This window comes from Felis catus, chromosome C1 (assembly GCF_018350175.1).
Source record: "Felis catus isolate Fca126 chromosome C1, F.catus_Fca126_mat1.0, whole genome shotgun sequence".
NCBI lineage: Eukaryota > Metazoa > Chordata > Mammalia > Carnivora > Felidae > Felis > Felis catus.
Window position 1 is genome coordinate 76,073,507 of NC_058375.1, and position 13,503 is coordinate 76,087,009.

The following is a 13,503-nucleotide window of genomic DNA, read 5'->3' on the forward strand; positions in this document are numbered from 1 at the left end:
TCTCTCTGCCCCTCTCCCACTTGCTCTCTCTCTCTCAAAATAAACATTAAAAAAAAAGAAGAAGAATCCAGTTAAAGAATGGGGGCAGGAGGGCTGGGTGGCTCAGTCAGTTAAGCATCTGGCTTTGGCTCATGTTATGATCTCTCAGTTTATGAGTTCAAGCCCCACGTCAGGCTCTACGCTGATGGTGCAGAGTCTGCTTGGAATTCTGTCTGTCTCTCACACACACAAAATAAATGAATAAACTTACAAAAAAAAGAATGTGTGTGACACTGGCTTACAACCATGTAAGTGCTGCGCTCTTGCTGTGTGCCAGGTGCCATTACTCATCCTCGGGAAAACAAACATGAATAAGTAGTGATCCCTGCCCTGGAGAAGCCTACAGTTCAGTGAGGAAGACAGACTCAAAGCCAGGTCATTGTAAAAGGGTGTGGAGGTGCCAAAATGCACAGGATACTCTGAGAGCCTCACAGAAGGAATTAGAAGGAGTAGGTTACTGGCATAGAGATTTGGGGGAAGGCTTCCCACAGGCACTGATGGGTGACAAAGGGGAAGTCAAGGTGAGGGCAGGAAAGCTGGATGTTCTCTGGATATACTTGGCAGAGGGAAGGAGTGGCAGAGGCTTGTAGGTGAAGACCAAGAAGGGGGACATTGTGATGCTAATGATGACAAGCTTTTTATTCAAGTCTCACTTGCTTTCCCTCCGGAGAAATGACCTTTTTATTAAGTAGGGTGCCTTTGAGAGCTGTCAAAGGAGAAAGAAGGCAAGAGATGGAGTCATCTATTTTCCTCTTCATTTGCCTGATTTTGTGTAGGTGTTTGGAATAGGGAACAGGAATGTGACTGAGTGATTTATGTACATCGTCAAAATCCCAAGATTAAAAAGAACACTGTGTCCAGGTCAGGTACCATATATGTGTTTAACACTTGCAGTGGGCATTGAAGCATAGTGATACTTGCAGAAAGTTGCTCTCAGAGGAAGGAGGCTGGATCTTATAAAGATGGCTTTTATAGCTCAGGAGGTCCGGATTGTAATTAAACTGAGAGATGGTCCACAAGCCACGCAGAGCACTTAGCAGGAGCATCTGTTGAGCCTCACAGTCATTTTCTGTGTCTGCCCTAATTTTATAGCCAGTAAAACCACAACAGTATCCCTTTCAAGACTGTTCATAAAGCAGCTTCCTCTGTTGGTTTACATGTCCTATACTCACCCTGTGTTCTTCACAGTTGTACTCTTAGGAATCAAGAAACCACAAAGCCATGTATCCAGTGGTGATTTCATTTCTTCTGCCAGTGGAGGCAGTAGGGGCACTGGGAATGAAAATGGTGCGTACTTCTTGTGCCATGTGCTTTCACGCCATCAGTTGTCAAGCCTGGGCCTGATCCAGCCAGACGTCCTCCTGGCTGGGAAACATTGTGCCCATGCATCTCTAGTCCAGCAAATCTGATCAGAAGGGCAGATGGCTTCATCAAAACAGTGGATAACCAGGAGCCTAATCTCTCTCGCCTCTTCTCTTGGCTCTTTCAACATGTGGCACTGAGGCAGGGGAGACTGGGGAGCTTTTTCGTGGCTGCTTGAGTTCTGAGCCCTGATCCCTCGTGCCCTGTGAGTGTCCAGAAGGGGCACGTGCCCAGGAGGTAGGGCTCCAAGGAGGCATTGGGAGACCCAGATTCCAGTTCCTGCTCCACCCCACACTGGCAGCTTTGGCGTTGAGTAAGTCATCATCAGTGGGTTGTCACTTCTGGCCAGTAAAAGGAGAAGATTGCAGTTCTCTCTAGATTGAAGCTGGCAGGAATTGAACTCACGAACCTCACTCTGACTGCATCGTTGCCCGATTTCTAGCTGCCATCTCTGCCCCTCTGCTTTGGTTCCTGCTGTCTTCACTCCTCCCTCTCCACCTGCTGACTCTTGCCCGACTCCATTCTTCCACGCCTGCCTCTCAGTGTCCGCAGGGAATCCTTTGGTGCCCAAGTAGGGCTAGATTACCAGATAGGTTAAACGTGCATTTAGGGCACCTGCAAAGCAAAGGTACCACTAGAAAATTTTTAAAAGAATTTGATGTTCACTGTTTTAAAAAAAAATCAAAGTGGCCATCATGGCAGCGGGGGGGTGGGGTGGTGGAGAGCAGAGTTTTGCTGGACTTCCTTATTACTTTATGGTTTGTTATTTAATTCAAATTCTCCTTGGAACTGAGTCTTTTCAGTAGTTTTACTGACAGCTTAATGTTCTACCTCTAAACTTTAGGGACTCAGCGTTTTCACTGAAGCCTCAAAAAGGAAGGGGCAGGCATGCTGCTCTGTGTCTTTTTCTCTGTACTAGCCATGTGTGTGCTTATTTTAATATAATACCATGTATCTCTATAGCACTGGCTCACTCAGAGCCTTTACATTGTGTACTTCCCATTTGAATATGTCCATCGTGGGAGTTAGGTGCTGGGATAGGCCAGGAAGAGAGATGTGAGAGTATAAGGCACACACATACCTCCTTTCAGAATTTATAATTGAATTGAGATGTCAGTTATTCCCCAGAATGATTACATGCCAAAGGTAGCCATGAAAATGTGAAAAAGTGCTCTAGGAACTTCGAGCAGTTTCTGGAAGATGGACCTTGAGGGAAGGGTGGTGGAGAGTTTGGCCATATTAACAAAACGTGCATATCTGACTGGCCTGTTACTTTCTTTCTAAGTTCTAAATCCCATGATTGTGAACTGTTGGCCGCTACCGCTTCTCGGAACTGCCCCAAACGAGTTTCTCCCAGACTCAAGCACTCTGTCTCTGTTCCTCCGTATCTCTCCTGCCCTGGCTTTGGTCCTTTGAGCCTGACCCTTCTGATAAGCTGCTGTAGCCACTGAGAAGAATCACTTTGAGTCCCCTGGGTCCACAGAATAAGAAGGCTTTTTGTAGTGGGTTGTGTGCTTGCTTGGGGGAACTATGTGATCTCCAGGTCCTTGTTAAGCCCCTGTCCTTGTCATTGCCATCATCACCACCATCATCAAAGTTAAATGTATAGAGTGCTTATCGTGTGCCAGGCACTGTGTAAGTGCAGTACAGGTACGGATTCGTTCAGTCCTCACCACAGCCTCAGATGAGTGCTATTTTTTTCCATCTTACTGATAAGGAAAGGGAGGGACGGAGATGTTAAGTAACCAACCTGAAGGTCAAACAGCTAATACATGGCAGAGCCAGTATTTTTACTCTAGTGATGGGATTTCCGAACCCTGCTCTTAACCATTCTGCTTACTATGTGTTCAAAGGAAGAAGAGTTGGGAGGTTTGGTGGGCTGGGAACAGCACAGGGAAAGTGGCAGTGCTTTCTGTTTGAGGAGAGGAAGAACTGATTTTGGATTTATTCTCATCGAGATGAAGGTGATGTGAATTGTTGACAAGAAGTTCCAGGAAGTGCTTCCTCTTAAATATATTAGGTAATGTCTTTTCTCTGCAGTGCCATCTTTTTTTCATTCTCCTCCTCCTGTTTTTCTACCCTGTATTTGATCAAAATAAAAGTTGTCTGATGGGGATGCCTTTTCAGTGAGGTACACAGTGTCACATTGCCAAGTGTAATTTCCACTCAGGTGACACTGTTCTCACCGCTGAGAGAAATGGCAGGATTAGCCAGAAAGGCTGGTTTTAGGTATCTTACCTCTCACTCTTCAAGTGAGCACAATTACACACATTGAAATGTGCTTTTTTAGCATTCTGGTGTTGTTGATTGATTTGTTCTAAATAGGAGGGTTTCTGGGCCACCTGGGGGGCTCAGTTAGCTAAGCATCGGACTCTTGATCTCAGCTCAGGTCTCGATCTCAGGGTTGTGAGTTCAAGCCCTGCATCGGGCTTTGCACTGGGCGTGAAGCCTATTTAAAAAAGAGGAAGAGAAAAGAAAGAAAGAAAAAGGAGGGTTACCTTCTAAAAGTTCACTGTTTTCTCTGGTGCTTTACCACCATTGACTTTTGAGGTTATTTGCTGGCATTCGTAATAGTGGTGATCACCATGACTCATAAAAAGGAGTCTCTTATTTTATGAATATTTCAGTCTGCTACTTCCCTTGAATGGAGTTCTTAAGACTAATTTGATGCCTCAAATTGATCCCAGAAATTTTATAGTTGGCTTTGAATTGATTTCTTCCAAAATACAAGTATACTTTTTTAAAATTTTTTTTAATGTTTATTTATTTTGCGGAGACAGAGAGCGCAAGCGGGGGAGGGGCAGAGCGAGAGGGAGACGGAATCTGAAGCAGGCTCCGGGCTCTGAGTTGTTAGCACAGAGCCCGACACTGGGCTTGAACCCACAAAGCACATGATCATGACCTGAGCTGAAGTCGGATGCTTAACCGACTGAGCTACCCAGGTGCCTTCTATAACTATACTTTTAAGATTATCTTAATAACTCTGGTATTTTAACATCCACTAGTCATTTATTTATTTAGTGGCTTGAGTGGCTCCAGTCCGTCATTGTTTTTGCCCCCAGGAAGAACTGTGATCATGGAATTCCCATGGAATTAGCCTGAGACCACCCAACTTCCCCCTTCTCAGGACTCAAGCCTGTTGCTGTTTTTCCAAGGACAAACCAGAGAAGGTGGGGTCTAGAAAATAAGTGAGGGGATAGGATGAAAACTTTACAATAGAGATGTCCTTGGGAGCATTCTGGAGGAGCTCTCTTAGCCTCCCCCCACCCCCTCCCTTCAAAGCCAAAGGCTTTTCACCCTTAGCTTGGCTCCTTCAAGAGCCCCCAGGCTCAGCTGCGGTTTTCATCACAGCTGTACTGACCATCTGACCACTGGGGAATTCAAGAAAGCTGGACCCTCAGCTTCCCTTTGGAGTTAGCAGAGCATCCTATAGTTTAACAGATGTGAAACTGTTTTTAGAGATCTCAGCTCCCCACTGGTCTGGTTCCCGGGCTGTGTCTTTGTGGGTCAGGCATGGGGAAGGGAAGGAAGGAAATTAAATGAAATGAGTTCACTCACTTTTCTTCCTTAAAAGGGCTGAGAAAGAATACAGAAGGTCAGGGGAATCTGAACTCAGTGAGCTAGCTTGCTCTTCTGTCTGCTTCAGATTACTTCTTTTGGTTGCTGCTGCCCAGGTCTCTGGAAAACTGGAGGGAGGGTGTAGGCACCTTAGCATCCTAATTCCAGCATCATGACTTCATAGAAAGCACTTACGTTTTACCATCAGAAGACCTGGGTTTGAGTCTCCCTGCTGCCAATGTTAATTACCTGAGTAATCTTGGGCGGAGTGGTAAACCACTTGAACACCATTTTCTCCCCTCACTTGAGGTTGATAGTAGTACTTAGTTCACAGAGTACTTCTGGAGATGAATTATAATAATGACACATATTGAAGTTACTTTGTTAGCTGTCTAGTGTCTCCACTTGTTACGATTCTACCCATGACTGGCTTTTTCAGTTGCAAGCAAATGGCTAGCTGTAGAACTTTTACACAGAAACACTTCATTTTGAAGGCTTTTAATAATGCTTTTATAGGGGCGCCTGGGTGGCGCAGTCGGTTAAGCGTCCGACTTCAGCCAGGTCACGATCTCGCGGTCCGGGAGTTCAAGCCCCGCGTCAGGCTCTGGGCTGATGGCTCAGAGCCTGGAGCCTGTTTCCGATTCTGTGTCTCCCTCTCTCTCTGCCCCTCCCCCGTTCATGCTCTGTCTCTCTCTGTCCCAAAAATAAATAAACGTTGAAAAAAAATAAAAAAAAAATAATGCTTTTATAAAGGATTGAGAGTGTAAAATATTCACCTGTTAGAAAGAAGGAAGAACTTGAAGACATTTCGTGGTGCCCTTCAGAACATACAAATCATACTAAGGGTAATAAACTTTTTACTTGTATCATTTGGCTTGTAAAGTATTTGGAAGAAAGTTTCCAGGTGGTTCATGCTTCTCATAGGCCAAAAACCTATTTCCGTGGGCTAAGTCATCGATAATATTTTTGATACAGTTGTTTCTCTTTCGAATATATTTTAGATGAATTGTTTTCCTCTAAATTTCACACAAATTGGATACCATGTTTTGGACTACCTTCCCGAGAAGCTGGTGGGATGGGATATGGTCACAGCCACCCATGAACAGATTAGACCAGACAGATTATTTTCATTTCTTTCTCACCACATTGTGTAGTGTACATATATCTTCAGTAAATAATTGCCACGAACTGTAAGGCCAAGTGGCCTACCCACTCTTGAGGTTTGAGGGGGGCCAGAAATAACTCCTCTATTGCCCAAATTAAAAAGCCACTGAGAAAGATAAAGGAGTCAGGCTGATGGGCAGCAAAATGCCATCTTTATTACTGAAAGTACTTTTTGGAGAACGTGGCTTTGGGTCTGCAGCCAAGTGGGTCTTCTGAAATTTCATCCTTGAATTAGATAGACTACCCGCTTTTTCCCCAACATAGCAGGACAGCGGAAGCTGGCAGCCAGCAGGTAAAGCCTTCTAACACCCAACAAGAGAGGAGTCCGGAATGCACCATCTCTGCAGGCAGGCAGGTCCCAAAGAGAAGAAAGAGGAAGGGGAAGGCGGAGAGAGAGACCAGGTCTATTATTATGGGGAATTTTGTCTGGGTGATAACATGGGGAGGGTAAATGAAAGTCCTCTTGCAACACCTGTTCTTGTACTCAAAAGTAGGCCAACCCTGGCCCTGCTCACCAGGGACATTTAGCGAGGAAGGGAGATATGGAAGGGAGATACGGCATCTGTCAGTGTGATTGAACCTGAGATTACCCTTCTTTGCCCTTCTCTGCCCTTTAGCTAAAGCTTCAGATGTAGAGTAGAAACACATGATTTATGTGGCTGCCACATTTTTTTTCCTGGTGATCTGGTGGCATATATAAGTTAGCCCAGGTGAATAAGCAACATACAGAGAACCCTGTGTGGCAACACTCAGCTCAGACAGAAGCAAATGCATTGCAGTTCCTGAAGAATAGAAAAAAGTAGAGTCTCATTGAAAGAAATATTATTATTACCATGATAAATTTCATAGCTTTGGAAATTGATTTATAGTACTTAGCTGACAGAATCCCACAATCCCACCTCCCACCCGACTCTTCTACTTTCCCTAACTTCTGTGCCTTTTCTAAATAATAGAATTGTACAGAGTTTAAGGAGGACAGTGACCTTTTTGTTAGTGTTCTCGGCCAAACTCTTGGGAGCTGGTTGTCAACCAGGAACTGGGGCTTTCTTTGGGAAAACCTGCCCATGTGTCGTGCCAAGCTGTGTTAGCCACTCCATGTTCTCAGATGGGCTCTGGAGTAAGACCAGTCCGTGCTTGTGCATTTGTAGTAGCCATGGGATAAGAACCAGAATAATGAGTCCAGAAGTAAAGGGTCACAGCTCTAACCTGCTGAGTCATCTCACCTCAGCCTTGCTGGCCAGAGTTCCCAAGCTACGTTTAGTTTGCTTTACTGCGTGGTGCGGCTCATGTAGAAAGGGAGACGTCTGAGCAGAGCCCAGAAATCTGGGTTTGCAGTGTGCACCCCGGCTCATCTCAATTCAGGTGCTACTTAAGAAACGCAAAGAGCGGTTCCCCTCAGTCTCCTCCATGCAAATGTGCCAGCATGTATTCATGCAGAGAGCCTATTATGAGTTGTCAGCAAAGGGTCTGAAGGGCTTCTTGGCCATCCTTCAGGTGCTGGGCTTCCTGTCTTCCACGGTGCCTTTATGTACCAGTGCTAGCAGCCTTTACTCCCTTTTGTTGCTAACTGCCGGGGATGTGCATGAACAAGAGAAATAAATACCAGAAAACAGACGAGTACTACACAAAATGATGTTTTGGAACTTGAAAGCTAAACACTTCCAGACTAAAAAACATACCTTTTTACTCCTTTTCTTTTCCGTGCTCCAGCGGGAGGTAACTTCACATTTAACTTACACCTCCCATTACAAATTTGTATTAGTCTTCCCTAAATGTTTTTTCTTTTGTTTATCTTCAAGTATCTAAGTCTTTGTCCACTCTGAATCAGTCTCTGCTCTTTTGAGATCAAGATCACTTTGTCTTCTGAACAATTGAATCATTAAAAAATGAGTATGAAGGGTGCCTGGGTGGCTCAGTGGGTAGAGTGTCTGACTTTGGCTCAGGTCATGATCTTGTAGTCCGTGAGTTTGAGCCCTGCGTTGAGCTCTGTGCTGACAGCTCTGAGCCTGGAGCCTGCTTCAGATTCTGCGTCTCCCTCTCTCTCTGCCCCTTCCCTGCTCACACTCTTTCTCTCTCTCTCTCTCTCTCTCTCTCTCTCTCTCTCTCTCTCTCTCTCTCTCAAAAATAAACATTAAACATTTTTTTTTTAATTAAAAGATAATAAAAATGAGCATGATACAGGGGCGCCTGGGTGGCTCAGGCAGTTAAGCGTTTGACTTCAGCTCAGGTCATGATCTCGTGGTTTGTGAGTTCGAGGCCCACTTGGGGCTTTCTGCTGACAGAGCCTGGAGCCTGCTTTGGATTCTGTGTCTCCCTTTCTCTCTGACCCTACCCCACTTGCGCTCTCTTTCTCAAAAATAAATAAACATTAACAAATTTTTTTTTAAAAAAGAGCATGCTACAGAGTCATACCCATAATATGGAGAATGGTTGGAAGAGGGGAAATGGTAAGCCTTTGCAAGGTCACTCACACAATGTTAAAGCATCAAAAGGTCTTAGATATATTAAACTCCAAGAGCATGTTTTTTTCTATAAAACTCACTTTAAACTTATGACTTAAAACGTACTAAACTTGTATTGTTATTCATCATCATACATGATTGCCCTGTTTCTAAATTGCAAGTGCTTTATGGGCAGGAACTTTGGTTCATCTCCAGAATGTGGTCTAGAGCCCATACAGAGGAGGTACCAAATGAATGCCTGCTTCATTTTTAAAACATCTGTTGCATATTTTTTATATACCAAGCAATTAGAATCTCAGTCTTATATGACATACACGAAGATCAGTAAGGCACAGTTTCTCCTCTGGAAACACTTATACTCTGTTGGGTAAACAAATAATTATATCCTAATGATTACCCTAATGAACTGTGAATAAAGCAGTGTGGGGACTCAGCTACTCTGAGCAGCTGACTGTGCCTCCGGGTGAGGAAGGGAGGCAGATGGCTCTCTTTGAAGGATATATTAGAGTTTGGATTTTAAGTGTGAACTGAATCTTAAAATTTAATGTCAGGAAGGAAGAGATAATCTAATACAGTCTTATCTGTTTTACAGATAGAGAACCTAAGACCTAGAGATTGCTAGGATCCAATAGCTAGTCAGGGTGAGAACTAGAGTTCTACTAGCACTTTGCTGTATCTTCTAGAAGTAGAACTTGGGGTACCCAAAGAATGCATTATTCTGGGAATATGCGATCAACTTTGCATAGTTTCTCCTAGAACAACCTAGTGCTTTTAGAGTCACGTTTATCATAAAGCTGTCGTAGATGGGTTGATTAACTATTAAATTCTCTTTTGTATGAGCCTAAAGTAACAGCTGTCCTGATGCATAAACTAGTTACATTATTTTAGTATTTTATTATAAAACGGTAAAAGTCAGGACAGTCTGGAAACCTGCTAATAGGAAGAGTTTATGGCCCTCAGGTACTCTAGGAGTTCTAAATCATTGCACCAAATATAGCAGAACGTCACGCAATATAATTAAGCAGATAAAAGCGTGAAACAATCTTACTCCTCTATTTTCTGAGCATACTCAATGAACATCAATGACTCAATGAACTCAATGAACATACTCAATGTACATCAATGAAACTTAATGGCACTGAATTGTTTGAATGTTGAGCCCTATTTTAAGTAAACCTTTTCTATAAAATTATTAAAATATCACTATACTTTTTGGTTTTAATTAACTTTGATTATAAGGATTGGTTAGTTGAGAAAATGGCCTTTTGACCTTACAGGGGCACCTAAAATTTCTGTTCTCATAAGGTTTATTCCTAAATTTTTGACCGTATGTCCACAGAGCACTTTTAGGTTCGTTTTATATCATTTGTAATTCTTAATTAGCAAAATGAAGTAGACTCATCTAATTCCCTCATTAAGAAACATTTTTAGTCTTCTTTATCTGTCTCTGAAATGATTACCTGGATAACCTACAAGCAAGTGTGTGTGTGTGTGTGTGTGTGTGTGTGTGTGTGTGTGTTTAGGGTTAGTTTTGTTTCCCAGTCTTTCAGTTTTTAGCTCTGTGACTTTATGAGGATATTACCTAACATTTGTAAGCTTTTTTTTTTTCACCTGTAAAATTAGGGAAATAATTTGTCTCAAAGTGTTGTGCCAATTAAACGGACTTTTGTAAAACCCCTCCTCAAATGTGCCTAGCATGTACTTGAATCTAAGCAAATTATAGCTTGAATTATTTTGCTTCATTTCCTATGGATACATTATAAAGCATTAAGTAGAATCACAAAACAAACCTGTTTTGTATTGAGAAAAAGTATCCCATTCTTTCTAGAACATAAGACTGAAAAATATCCTGCCTCTCTTTATTTTTGTGGGGTTCTAGTGAACATTTTTTTGCAGCAGCAGATTTTAATGATTAATTTTGAGGCCTGAAGCTAAGCATTATTGACTAAGATGAAAACCACAGGCCCCAAGAGTCTGCAAGTATTGATGTTGGTTGAGAGCCAATGGGATGATGATGTTTAATATATTAAATATTAAATGCAGAATCTTCTGGTTTGGTGAGTGTTGCTAATGCTACCAATTAAAATATGGCAGTTTGATTTACAGAAGTTTAATTTTATCTGGATACAATCCATTTCACGTGATGGCTACTACATAAAAATGATGAATACTGTTAGCAGCCCAAGTAATTTCCTGAAATTCTGCGTGAATTCAGTGAGAAAAGTGAAAAGAGCTTTGTTGTTTAAACGCTTATATTTTTCAGTGGGTAGCTACATTTGCATATTTAATATTCCTTGAATATTTATTTTAAAGTATTAAAATGTTTTAAACATAAAACTAAATTAAAAAAAATTTTTGTGAGAATATGGGCGTTCTCCCTCTTTCATTTTCAGCTTTTTTATAATTCCAAAGTATCATTCAAAACTCTGGTATAGTCCCTTTAAAGGCATCTGGTTTTCTAAAGTGCAAGCATTTCTATCACCATAAACCTGTATTGCCTATGTTAGTTTCAGATCTGTCCCTGGAAATCAGTTTTTTAAATCATACTTAGTGTGTTTCACTTAAGCAGAATTTGGGGGTATGTATTTCTGAAGCAGATAACCTATATTTCATTCTTTTTTTTTTTAATTTTTTTAAATCTTTATTTTTGAGAGAGAGAGAAAGAGACAGAGACAGAGTGCAAGCAGGGAAGGGGCAGAGAGAGAGGGAGACAAAGAATCTGAAGCAGGCTCCAGGCTCTGAGCTGTCAGCACAGAGCCCGATGTGGGGCTTGAACTCACAGACTGTGAGATCGTGACCTAGACCTAAGGCAGTCAGACGCTTAGCCAACTGAGCCATCCAGGCACCCCTATTTCATTCTTGATTAATTGAACTTTTGATAAGTTTCTGAAAAATGAAAATTGTGGATTGAGACCAAATTGGAAACTTTCAGGCTTAAGAGAGTATCTGTAGAAGTGCAATCCAAAAAATGCCAATTCTTATACTTCTGAAAATCATGATAGTAGCTAACTCAGCCTTTATCGTGTGCCAAGAATTGCTCTAAGTATGTGTATATAGTAGTAGTTCTTTTTTTTATGTTTATTTATTTTGAGAGAGAGAGTGCATGCATGTGCGCGCGCGCGCACACACACACACACACACACACACACACACACACACACACGACAGGGGGAGGAGCAGAGAGATGGGGAGAGAGAGAATCCCAAGCGGGCTCCACACTGCCATCACAAAGCCCACACAGGGCTCAATGCCATGAACCTTGAAATCGTGACCTGAGCCAAAATCAAGAGCCAGACACTTAACCAACTGAGCCACCCAGGCAGCCCATAGTAGTTCTTTCAGTCCTCACAACAAACTTGTGAGGTAGGTGTAGGTGGTGGTGTTACTACTCCTCTTCCTCCTCCCCTGCTCCTGCCACCACCACCAGCATTTCATCTGAAGCACAGAGAGGTCAAGTAGCTTAGCTAGTTACACAGCTAGAGAACAGGTAGAGTCCAGAGTTTAACCCAGACAGTCTGGCTCTAGGATCTAAGTCTTATAACTACTACAAATAGGGCTAACTATAGACCCAGCTCCCACAGACTACTACAGACTTGAAAGTATGATTTGTATTTGAGTAATATTCTGAAAAATCTTGTTGCTCAGAGATTTATTTTTTTTTTAAATTTTTTTAACGTTTATTTATTTTTGAGACAGAGAGAGACAGAGCATGAATGGGGGAGAGTCAGAGAGAGGGAGACACAGAATCTGAAACAGGTTCCAGGCTCTGAGCTGTCAGCACAGAGCCCGATGCGGGGCTCGAACTCACAGACTGCGAGATCATGACCTGAGCCAAAGTCGGATGCTCAACCCCCTGAGCCACCCAGATGCCCCTCAGAGGTTTCTAAAGTACACTTTTCTACTGCTTAAGATACCTGCATCATTTTATTTTTTTATTTTTTATTTTTTTTAATTTTTTTTTAAACGTTTATTTATTTTTGAGACAGAGAGAGACAGAGCATGAATGGGGAGGAGCAGAGAGAGAGGGAGACACAGAATCTGAAACAGGCTCCAGGCTCTGAGCAGTCAGCACAGAGCCTGACGTGGGGCTCGAACTCACGGACAGTGAGATCATGACCTGAGCCAAAGTCAGACGCTTAACCGACTGAGCCACCCAGGTGCCCCACCTGCATCGTTTTAAATGCAGTATCAGCTGTGCACAGGTGTCCAGGAAGACTTGTACTGTGTATCAATATTGCTGACAGCCTCTCTAAGCCTAGTTTTCTCAGAGCTTTAGCTCGGAGAGACATTGATAAATGTGTGGTCTGATTTCCTTCTTTTCCCAGTTGACAAATGAAAGGAATTCTTCCATGAGTTCCCCAAAGTTAGTCATTTCCTGCTTTGTGATCCCAAGGCATTTTGTTCAACTCCATCTTTTAAGCAAATACCATTTTGTAATTAATCCTGTTTATATGTCACTTCTTTCCATCCCCCACTCTCGCCTGCAAGTGAGCTCTTCAAGAGCTGGAACCAGGTCTAATTTTATTTTTGTCTCCCACCAGCCCGATGACAGATGGATGAATCATATCGCCTGCAGAGGTTAAAGGGACTTGCCCAGAGTAGCAGACCTGAATTGTGCACAGCTTTCATAACTCCCAGCCTCGTACTTACCTCTCATGTGCTGCCAGAAGTATATTCCAATGATCTGGATGCTTGCTAGGGAGTGAAGACGCAGTTTTCCTATGATGTTCTTCTAGACCAGCTCATTTATAAAACACTACTAATAACAGTGTTGGTGGTGATGATGATGCAGCTGCCACCACCTAAGCTACTGAATCATTTTGAGGGTCAAAGGGAAAGATAATATTTGTGCAAGCTTTGGAACTGGTAAAACCCCTTCTACAAGGGTATGTATTGCTGTTACTCTGGGGTGTTATTA

The 13,503-nt window shown here is 42.7% G+C and overlaps 1 protein-coding gene across 6 annotated transcripts in view; it reads left to right on the forward strand.

Moving 5' to 3' along the window:
• LRRC8D (leucine rich repeat containing 8 VRAC subunit D) overlaps positions 1 to 13,503 on the forward strand; it is a 121,255-nt gene that overhangs the window by 80,487 nt on the left and 27,265 nt on the right. The window lies entirely within an intron of this gene.